General features: G+C 44.5%; 1 long non-coding RNA gene across 1 annotated transcript; it reads right to left on the bottom strand.

Annotated features, from left to right (window-relative positions):
- Positions 1–4,761: 4,761 nt before the first annotated feature.
- On the bottom strand, positions 4,762–5,526 carry LOC115422282 (uncharacterized). Its single transcript, XR_003935820.1, has 3 exons — positions 5,494–5,526; positions 5,307–5,411; positions 4,762–4,816 (listed from the first exon to the last, which is right to left on the bottom strand). It is a non-coding gene; the product is annotated as an uncharacterized LOC115422282 (long non-coding RNA).
- Positions 5,527–11,870: the final 6,344 nt, after the last annotated feature.

Here is an 11,870-nt window from a genome sequence, read left to right as displayed (position 1 = left end):
CAGCTCTACCTGTTCTATCTGCCATTATCTGTGGATGCATCAGCTCAGTCCATACCTGACAGTGTCCAGTCTCCAGTGTGGATCCTCCACTAGAGACACAAGCTCCTGTCCTGAGGCTCCTGGATGGTGTAGCTCAGGTCTAGCAGTCTGAGATGGGACGGATTGGACTTTAGGGCTGAGAAGAAGAACATCCTTTCTCTGTGATAGACATCCTGACAATCTGCAACACAAAACATCACATCCATCAACTGAGGATGGAGATGAGTGGAGTTGGAGTCATTGAACAGAGTCTGTGAATGCATGGGACTTCACCAACAGGACTTCAATGTGAAGTCTATGAGTTCTAGACTCTGAACACACTTGAAGATCAGTAGAACTGGTCTGGAGTTCAACACAAACAACCACTGACAAGTTCTATCCATCCAACAACTGCAGACAAACATTGAAATGATGTGTTGTGTTTGTGAACCCTGACCTGAGAGTGTCCAGTCTGCATCCTGGACTCTTCAGTCCATCTGACAGGATCTTCACTCCTGAATCCTCAGGTCATTGTTGCTTAGATCCAGATGTATCAGACTACAGGACTGGGATCTGAGAACTGAGGACAGAGCTTCACAGCTTCTGTCTGACAGGTTACAGCCACTGAGTCTGGACAAAACAAAAGGGATGAGTATAAGTTATTGATCTGGTTGAAATGATAGATCCATATTTGAGAAGTTTGATCCAACTGTTTGTTCTCACAGAGCTTTGTTGGAGGCTTTGACCACTGGCAGCAGCCTCAGAAGAACCTCCTCTGAACCACAGTATTCCTTCAGGTCAAACACATCCAGGTCTTTTTCTGATGACAGTAAGATGAAGGCCAGAGCTGACCACTGAGCAGGAGACAGTTGTTCTGTAGACAGACGTCCTGATATCAGGGACTGCTGGATCTGATCCACCAGAGAGCCGTCCCTCCAGTTCATTCAGACAGTGGAACAGGTTGATGCTTCTCTCTGCAGACACATTCTCACTGATCTTCTCCTTGATGTACTCTACAGTTTTCTGGTTGGTCTTTGAGCTGCTTCCTGTTGATTTCACCAGACTTTGTAGGAGACTCTGATTGGTCTGCAGTGATAGACCCAGGAGGAAGTGGAGGAACAGGTCCAGCTGTCCATTTGGACTCTGTAAGGCCCGGTCCACAGCGGTCTGGTACAACTGGACAGAGGGGTCCAACAGTAGTTTAGACCAAACAGATGTTTGTTCTGACAGCAGATTGACTCCAGTGTTGGTGAAGGTCTGATGGACATGAAGAGCAGCCAGAAACTCCTGGACACTCAGATGGATGAAGCAGAACCTCTTGTCCTGGTACAGTCCTCTCTCTTCTTTGAAGACCTCTGTGAACACTCCTGAGTACACTGAGGCTGAGCTGATATCGATGCCACACTCTGTCAGGTCGGATTCATAGAAGATCAGGTTTCCCTTCTTCAGCTGCTCAAAGGCCAGTTTTCCCAGAGACTCAATCATCTTCCTGGTCTCTGGACTCCAGTGTGGATCTGTCTCAGATCTTCCATCATACTTGACGTTTTTCAGTTTGGCCTGAACCACCAGGAAGTGGATGTACATCTCAGTCAGGGTCTTGGGCAGTTGTCTTCTGTCTGTGGTCTTCAACACGTCCTCCAGAACTGTAGCAGTGATCCAGCAGAAGACTGGGATGTGACACATGATGTGGACGCTTTGTGACCTCTGGATGTGGGAGATGATTGTGTTGGTCTGTTCTTCATCTGTGAACCTCTTCCTGAAGTACTCCTCCTTTTGTGGGTCCTTAAACCCTCTGACCTCTGTCACCATGTCGACCCACTGAGCAGGGATCTGATTGGCTGCTGCAGGTCGTGTGGTTATCCAGAGGCGAGCAGAGGGAAGCAGGTTCCCCCTGATGAGGTTCATCAGCAGCACATCCACTGAGGTGGACTCTGTTACATCAGTCAGGATCTGAGTGTTGTTGAAGTCCAGAGGAGGTCGACACTCATCCAGACCGTCTAAGATGAACACCACCTGGAGGTCTTCAAAGATCCAGATTCCTGCTTCTTTGGTTTCAGTGAAGAAGTGATGAACCAGTTCCACCAAGCTGAACTTCTTCTGTTTCAGCACATTCAGCTCTGAAGGTGAATGGAAATATGAAGTGGATGTCCTGGTTGGCTTTGTCTTCAGCCCAGTCCAGACTGAACTTCTGTGTGGACACTGTTTTCCCGATGCCGGCCACGCCCTTTGTCAGCACTGTTCTGATTGGCTGATCTCTGTCAGGTGGTGTTTTAAAGATGTCTTCACATGTGATGGTTGTTGGTGGTCTGTGTGGGTTCCTGGATGCTGTTTCAATCTGTCTGACCTCATGGTCCTGGTTGATCTCTGTAGCCCCTCCCTCTGTGATGTAGAGCTCTGTGTAGATCTGGTTCAGGAGGGTTTTGGGGTTTCCTCCTTTAGCGATGCCCTCAAACACACACTCAAACTTCTGCTGCAGGTTACGTTTCAGTTTCTGCTGAAGAACTCCAGACTGACTTCCTGAATGCAGACCCAGATAAAACCATCAGTCTCACAGTAAATCCAAGTATTTTCATGTGTTTAATCTGAACTAGGGATGTCATGTGAACTGATACTAACGATACCATTCAATACTATGATGAAAAAAACCCCATCAATACTCATTTTTTTAATAAACGGAAAAACCGAAACCTGCATAAGACTTGGTACCATCGGTAGGGTACTACTGTTCCACAACTGATGTGGTCAGTCCACTCCGACAGGACACATGGAACAGGTTCAGGAACTACTGAAAGAATGGACACAGCTGCAGCTGCAGCTCCGCCTCCTTTAATGGACACAGCTGCAGCTAAAGCTCCGCCTCCTCTAATGGACACAGCTGCAGCTGAAGCTCTGCCTCTTCTAATGGATAAAACAGGACCAACAGTCATGTGTGGAAGTATTTCAGGTAGACGACCACAGCGTGGTTCTGGACATGCATAAACCACCGTGTAAACGACAACACCGTAGAATTGAAATTGGGGGGGGGGGGTACCATGAACCTATCAGAGTCCCTTGTAGACAGACCCCCAGATCTGTTTAAAGAATCCAAGGTGAGTTCTGTTCTTCAACATTAAACATCTGACATGTGATCTCATCAGGGCTACACATAGGTACTGGTCCGATGGTCCCACACAGTTTTTACAGCCAGGCCTGTTCGGACCACCGCCCAGACCAAATGTTGAAACTAGACCAGCAGTCACTAACAGGGGGACTGTGGTCCTGGTCTGGACCCAGAAGCCGTCCCATACGGACCCGAACCTCCAGCCGGTGGTGGAGTGTTTCTATTTGAACCAGAGCAGCTGAAGGTGGAGTAGATGAGGAAAACACAGACCAATGACATGGATGTAGAACCATCCCACATGATCCCACTCAGCCAATCAGGTATGTGCATTCAAAGCAGTAAACTGTGACTGACAGTGGAACAGATTAGAGAGTTAGAGGAAACAGCAAGATTCATTTAGATGGAAATACTGAAAGGAGGTCTGTTTAAGTTTATGGGTTCTGATGATTCTGTTGTTTTTTTTTGTTTTTTTTTGTTTTTTAATTGTGGTATTGATTTGGTATTGAGAATATTTAATTTTAGTTTTTATCAGTATCGACTACTGAATTCTTTGTATGGTGACATCCCTAATCTGTCCAGAATGGTCTTACTGCGGTGCAGACGCTCAGCCAGCTCCTCCTGCTTCAGCCTCCTCAGGAAGTTCAGCGTGATCTTCAGAAAAGCCTCTGAGCTCCTCCTCTGCTCTTCATCCTCATCACTCAGACTCTCTAAGCATTCTGGGTAGTCCGTACTCAGAACCTGGTGGAACTTCTTCAGTTCATTCTTGACAAAAGTGCAGATGTTCTCCTCCAGCAGCTGGAACACACAACATGATGAAAGAGCCAAAGTCCAGCCATGGACCAAAGCTCAGGTCCATGTTGGACACAGTGACGTCCACTGGTCTGAAACCAGCAGCAGGACATGATTGGACAGAACAGATGGACCAGTAGATGTTGGATATGTACACACCTTAAATATGGAGTCCAGCTGAGTCTGATCCTGTAGACCAGTGGGAACCTCTGAGCTCTGCTGCTCCACTCTGTGGACCAAACCTCAACAATGAGCTCACATTATGTCTGTCCATACTGACACCGACAGGTGGACACACCTGGACGTCAACATGAGTCACATGATCCCCTGTAGTGGGAAAGGTGTCCTGGTCCTGCTGATCCCACTGAGAATCAACATGTGAGTGAGTTTAGAGCTTCACACTCACTGTTTGAGTTGATCAACAGGTTTAGTTGAGTTCAGTTGATCAGGATCCCCATCAGACACATCATGGCAGCAGGACTGAACTGAGTTTAGTCACAGAAATGTCATTTCAGACACTGAAGAACATTTACTAAACAGTCACTTTAAGACTAAACAAAGGGACACCTGTCAGCCAATCAGAATGCAGAATGGACAGTAACCATGGAGACGCCTCTGTGTCCAGAGGGAACGTCAGTTTGGTTAGCAGTTCTAACGTCTATTTATTTTATCCTCATGAAACCTTTAGACAATAAATGATGTGAAGAATCTGAAAATGAACCCGTTCTAAACCTTCAAACTAAAGTCAATATTTAATATAGATTTAATAAACAGTTGAAACATCGAATATTTACATCAAACTTACGTCTCTGTGGAAAGACTGGTGGTAAAAATATGGACTGGTCACTCCTGAAGGACACACCACTGGGTCCAGGATCAGGTCCAGAGGACTGTGGTCTCTGATGGATCCTGATTATCAGGAAAACAGAGACAATAAGAAAATGATCAATACACTGAAGATCAGTTAAGTCTGAATCTGATCAGAAAACTCACAGATCAAAGATCCGTTAGATCAGGATCATTGAGTTCATTCTACGTTTATCAGGTGATGAATAATGATTGAGTCTAAATCAATAATGTAGTTCCTGTATTTGTTGGTCAGATGTTCTTGAGTCCAACCAGGTGAATCTAATGACAGACTATTTGGACCTGTGTGTCCACAGACAACCATCAGATTTGCACCCAGCTGATGGACAGACCTACTACTGTATGGAAACATGGCACTGAAAACTGAAGAGGAACACACACAACTCTATGTCACATGAGGGAACCCAAACCCAGTTTCCTGCTGAGTCCTGAAGGATCCGTTCATCCATAGAGTCTGTGGTCGGATCAACATTTACATACAAGTGGTTTAGTGTCGCACTGGGGTCTAAAGGTCTGAATGAGGACCACCTACGATGACTCTGATGAACCATCCTGTTGGAAGTCAATTGGCCAGCCCTTAGAATCAGTACTTTTCATGGACACACAGCTGGGTCCAGGTCCTGGTCCTGGTCCAGGTCTGTAAACAGTGATGTCAGTGGTTTTAGTGCTGAGCTCTGACATGGAGAACAGTGGAGGACAGATCCAGATGGTGGTCTCACCTCTGAGCTTTAGGGGGTCTGTCCGGTCCAGGTCCTGGGGGGTCCTGTCAGTGGTCTTTGGGGGAGGGGCTCCCTCACCTCTGTCCTCACACTGATCCATTCCACATCAGTCACACGACAAACACTGAAAACAACAGAGTTTGAGACGTGGTTCTATGATGGAGAAGAGTCTGATGTGGACCAGCGGGTCAGAGATAAACCAGACTCTGGGTTTTGGACCAAGACCTGCGTCCCACATCTCATATGGTGTGTGTTAATGTAGATGTGAGTTCATGAAGGTGTTTGTGGTGAGTGTGAGCTGAAGTGTAATGGCTGATCCCTGTGTGTGTGGTGTGTGTGTGTGTGTGTGTGTGTGTGTGTGTGTGTGTTGGTTGTGCTGTAGTTCTACTGTCAGACCACTAGATGGCCTCCTGGAGCTGATGATGGGACCTGAAGGGAAGAACAGGCACAGCTGATCTGAAGGGGAACTGGTTTAGTCTACTGGTTTACAGTCTGACCAGCACCATGGGATGATGGTTTCTCAGATTTCCATTCAAACCTGAAGGACTAAACCAGTCCAGACCAGAGGTCACATGACCTGAGGAGACGTTCAGTCACCTCTAAAACATAAACATCAGGTTGTGATTCTGAACTGTTCACTGCTCATGTTCTTCACTGGAAACCTGCCTAGAACCTTTAATGACACTCATGTTCTGTCGGTTTCAGGGTCTAGACTCAAACCTGAACATGTGGTTTATTTGGACGCAACAGCTGATTGGTTTAGATTTGACGCCTGAGGGTGACATCAGAGGTCAAAGGTCAGTGTGTTTGATCCTCTAACAGGAGTCGTCATATCTGTGAAATAACTCAGCTGTTCAAAGGAACCCAAAACCAGGACAGTGTGTCTGTCAAATACCACAGTTTGGGCTGTTTTGGTCACATGATGGTCAAACTGTTGAGTCTGTGCGGTTCATTTAAAGCCGATCTGGATCCGTCTATTGCATGTCCCACTGAAATGGACTCAGTTCATATTTAATCTGGTGTCGTACACGTTTCATTTCCATCTGTTTCCAGACCTACTGTAGTCCAGCTCTGTGATCCACACTGATCTCATGAAATCCTGTTGCATGTCACACCAGTTCTTATGATATTTGGACATACGCATTTTTGTCATTTTGCGTGTTATTCAACGCCATTTGACAGCGTGTCAATTTACACCAACATCTGCAGTTCATATAACCCTAACCCTCAGTGTGTGGTATTTGACACAGCGTGAACATACATGTGGAAAGCTTAGAATGTGAACAGAAAACAGGCCAATTAATGCAAATTAAAAGTGGTGTGTCACGATGTCCCATTGCTTTGATGGTCAGCCCTGGTTTGAGGATTTGAACTGATTTGTGTTGTAGAAACAAATGCAGCTGTAGAGCTTATTGTTTCCACAGGCTTTGAATGAGCTGTGGGTTTTGGGACCATGTTTAGTTTTTCTGCCTGTGGACGCAGCTGTGTGTCTGCGGATCACACTTCTGATTTGACTCTAAAGCACTTTGTCAATTCCTTCTGTGAAAAGTTCCATATAAACCAACTTTACTGACTTACTTCTGATGGATGTGGGACAGTGAGTCCAAACCCTTACGGTGGTTCGTCTGGTCCACAACCACCTGAGGCTCAGAAGTGGATCAGCTACAGAAACGCCAACACTTCCTCTTTTTCAGCATCTGTTTCTGTGGCGCAGCATTAAATCAAGGCATTCTCACAAAGTAGCAGAGTTTCACTTCCCCCATTTTGAATCTAATGGCTGCCAATTTTCTCTGTACTTTTATTAATGGTAAAGTTCCCAGTTCAACACACGGTCCAGTCGAATGGAAATAGTCCAGAGGAGTTTTATGGAGCAGTGAGAAAAACCCTGAGCCTCAGTAACACTGAGTTCAACCACTGAGCTGCATATCAGCTCCTACTCTGAGGCTGTGTCTGATCACAGTCACTTCAGACGGACTCCAACACATGGATTAAAACTCATCCAGTTTCTACTGTCTTCTACTGAAGTAAAAGAACCCCCTCAGTGAAGGAGGTGAGAGTCAACAGGTCCAACATTACCTTCATGGGAGAGACACACAGACTCACAGCTGCTGCCGTTTGAACAGGAAGGAGAAATGAAGCCAACATAAAGTGGATGAGAGGAGGAGGAGTCAGAACAGAGAACATGTTTCCAACAGTTTCTACTGGCGTTACTTCATGGACTGATAGGAACCATTATCTGGGTCCAACTTTACCTCCAGTTCTATCACATTCAGAACCAGAACTGGATCAAACTGACTTTGGCTGAATCCTCAGTGACAGATCTGCTCTTCTTTTTCTTCTTCTTCTTCTTCTTCGTCTTCGTCTTCTTCATCTTCTTTGTCTTCTTCCTCTTCCTCCTCATATGTCAGCAGGTCCAATCTGCCTCAGATGAAACCCTCAGTACATGAGGACAGAACCAACACCTTTCCTCCATAAATGAGTCTATAGAGGATGGGTTTGGGTTCAGTGGTTCAGAGGATCCTCAGCTGGGTGGGAGGGGCTCACAGGGTTGACCTTTTGACCTGTTTCCTGTTGGTTTCCAGTGTTGCTGAGCTGTGGTTGTGTGTTGCAGATTCCAGTTCAGGCTTGTACTTGAACTTGGACTCATATTAGTTTCAGTCTAATCCAGCTGTTCTCAAACTGGGGGGGGGGGGGGCTTGCCAGGGGGGTCATGGGATCACTCTGAGTGTTGTTTTTTTTTTTCAGGTTAGAACATGTATCAGGTGGAACTAATGTTTTAGCGTTGGAACACCCTGGACTCATTTTAGGGACGTACACCAAACCAATCTTCTGCCCTGGGGATCTGTAGGGGTAGGGTTAGGGGTAGAGGTAGGGTTTTACAGATCCATGTGTGGAACCTCATGATGCGATACGATTCACACCCAAATCACGATACAGAGCGATTAAACCCATTCTGATTCAACACATTCATTCTGTAAAAAATATGCAGTGGAATTCAATGAGCTTGATTATTTATTTATCAAATAAGACCATGACTTTTTCACAGAGTGTCTTTAGTTCCGTGTCAGAACACGTGCCTCACATTCAGTCAGGTGAGAAAGTTCGGACTTTGTTTCCAAAGTCATTTCTCTGTTTCTAACACGCAACTTCTTCCTCCTTCACTGAATCCATTTGTAATGTAGATCAGACAGAAAAAGGTTCTGTCACTTTAAGAGACACCTGTACAAGGTATTATGGGATGTACTGCTGGATATGTTTTGTGACTGTTTAAGGAAGTATCTGTGGTATGTACTGTAGTATTCAGTACAGCTGATCTAGTAAAAGTACACGTTCACAAACCATGGTGGTCACCTCCTTCTATGGGGGTGGCTGTGGCTCAGGTGGCAGAGCGGGTCGTCCAATGACCGAAGCGTTGGCCGTCCCAGTGACCCAAGGGTTGGCCGTCCAGTGACCCAAGAGTTGGCCGTCCGCATGTCCAAGTGTCCTTGGGTAAGACACTGAACCCTAAATGTGTCCCAGTCGGGCCTGGCAGACAGCTGGTGTATGTGTGAGGCCTTTTGAAGCGCTTTGGGCACCATGAAGGAGTAGAAACACAGGTGTCAAACATGCGGCCCTGGGGGCCAAAACTGGCCCAATGAAGGGTCCAATCTGGCCCGAGGGATGAATTAGTGAAATACAAAAATCACACTGAGAAATTAACAATCAAGGATGTTTAAATCATTTTAGGTCGATTCAATCTAATGTGGGTCAGACCAGTAAAATACTGTTCATAATAAACTGTAAATAATGAAAACCGCAAACTTTTTTTCTTGGTTTTAGTGTAAAAAAAAAAAAAAAAAGTTAAATTACACAAAAATGTTGACATTTACACACTAGCCTTTTACAAAAAATGTAAAAAAAAAAAAAAAAAAAAAAAGTAATAAACCTTGTTTATTTGTAGATCCACTGTAATCTCTAAGTTGTGACGCATATGAATAATTGATAAACTAAGGCGTAATATTGTTAAAATTGCACTTATTTTTCTTAAAAATTTTCAGGTTGTTCATATTTGTTCATGTTATGTTCAAGTACAGTTCGTAGATGTAAACATTTTCACTATGGAATTGGACTTTTTTCACTCAAAACAAAGAAAAAACTTTGGAGTTGACATTATGTATCAGTTCTTATCCTTCTATTAATACCGTTTTACTGGTCCGGCCCACTTTAGATCATATTAAGCTGCATGTGGCCCCTGAACTAAAATGAGTTGACACCCCTGATGTAGAAGATGTGCTATACCACTCCAGTCCATTCCAGTCCAGTCCATGTCTTGTAAGTTTCAGATACAGACATTATAGTATTCATGGGCGGAGCTCATACTGTTGTGTACACATCTGTGAATCTGCCGCACACATTACCGTGGGTCTGCAGAGAAGAAAAACTTTACCCTTTGCCCACTTTTAAATAAAAGTAAAAAATATATTCTATTGAATAGATCGAATTCTGTTGATACAGTCAATAACCGACGCATCATGATATTGTTCCAAACTTTTCATTCACTCACAGCTTCTTTAAGGCTGCACTGGGACTGTGCATGCATGTGTCGGTGTATCGATACGTATTGAATAATGTCCCTGGGCAGTTTAGGTTTGGACAATGGACAAGTACTGGACTGAATACGACGACAGCGAAGAAGAGAAAGAGACCATGAACTACAATTAATACCAAAACTAAGCATTTAGAAAATAATGAAAACTAATAATAACTAGCAAACCTGCTCTAAAAAGAAATTAAAATGAACTGAATTAGAGAAAAAAAGTCAAACTACATAAAACTAAACTATAATGAAAAATCCAAAACTATTAGAACCTTGCTGTGGAACCAGAATGTGTTTTGTTGGTCTAAAAAAAGGAACTTTATCACCATCGTTGTAGATAATTGCACATTCTCTATTTTTATTTGGACAAATATTGTCTGAGGGAGCAGTCGGGGTGAGTTTATTTGTATTGGGTTCATACTGGACAATTAAAGCAGCAGCATACCCCCAAAAGTGGACTAAACCAACAGAACCCCCAAACTGGACTAAACCAACAGAGCCCCCAAACTGGACTAAGCCAACAGAGCCCCCAACTGGACTAAACCAACAGAACCTCCAAACTGGACTAAACCAACAGAACCCCCAACTGGTCCTAAATGAAGAGAACCCCAAAACTGGACTAAACGAAGAGAACCCCAAAAACTGGACTAACGAAGAGAACCCCAAAAACTGGATTAAACGAAGAGAACCCCACAAACTAGACTAAACAAACAGATGTTGGTAGCCTTGGTCTCGTCGGCCGGTTGGAGGTTGGTGGCCTTGGCCTCATCGGCCGGTTGGAGGTCGGTAGCCTTGGTCTTATTGGCCGGTTGGAGGTCAGTAGCCTTCCGGTTAGACTGGTTTATATATCTGAACATTTAAGGCCTGTTTACTCGTGTTCTGGTTTTGTTGATCTTTTATCTGATGTTCTTCTGTTGCGTGGATATCATCCAAGCATTATCTATTCAACCATCATCCATCCAACCATAGTCCATCCAACCATCATCCAACCATTATCCATCCATCCATCCATTCTGGCTGATAACCTTACTCCATTTTTCCTTTCCAATTCCAGTCTTTATGCTAAGCTAAGCTAACCACATCCTGACTCCACTGGGTGCCACCCCTGTCGTGTCTGTCCGATGTGAAAAGTGCTGATGTTAGTGCAGATGCATGTAATGGTAGTAGACCATAGAAGAACTCCCACACTGACAAAGGGACACATTTCAAACTCATATGGTTCTAAAACAGAGTGTTGACAGTGTTTCGATTGTCCACAAACCCAACCATGTCTATGGCTCAATTCTGCCGATAACCAGGTAACAAACATACAGTAAATATAGTTTCAACTGCAGGATTCATCTCCACAATATGAAAATAAATGGACTTTTTTTATCATATTTAACAAAATTGCATTGAACAGTGTTGCTGTGTTCCCTATTATTACAGGATGAACCTTGACCTGGTGATTATCAGTCTCATTGTCCTGTTGTAAAGTCACTGATTGAACTAAAATCCCAAAGAAACAACTGGAATTCATCTGCCAGTGTTGGATGAAAGTCGACAGGACTTGCACTCTGTCGTTGAGTTGAATTTGCTGCTGGTTTCTGGACCCTAAGCTGGGTCATATCTGAAGTCCAAGCGGGTCATATCTGAAGTCCAAGCCGGGTCATATCTGAAGTCCAAGCCGGGTCATATCTGAAGTCCAGGCCAGGTCATATCTGAAGTCCGAACCGGGTCATGTCTGAAGTCTGAACCGGGTCATATCTGAAGCCCGAACCGGGGTCATATCTGAAGTCCAAACCGGATCATATCTGAAATC

Source organism: Sphaeramia orbicularis, chromosome 7 (genome assembly GCF_902148855.1).
Source record: "Sphaeramia orbicularis chromosome 7, fSphaOr1.1, whole genome shotgun sequence".
NCBI classification, from domain to species: Eukaryota; Metazoa; Chordata; class Actinopteri; order Kurtiformes; family Apogonidae; genus Sphaeramia; species Sphaeramia orbicularis.
This window is presented reverse-complemented; position numbering and strand designations above follow the sequence as displayed.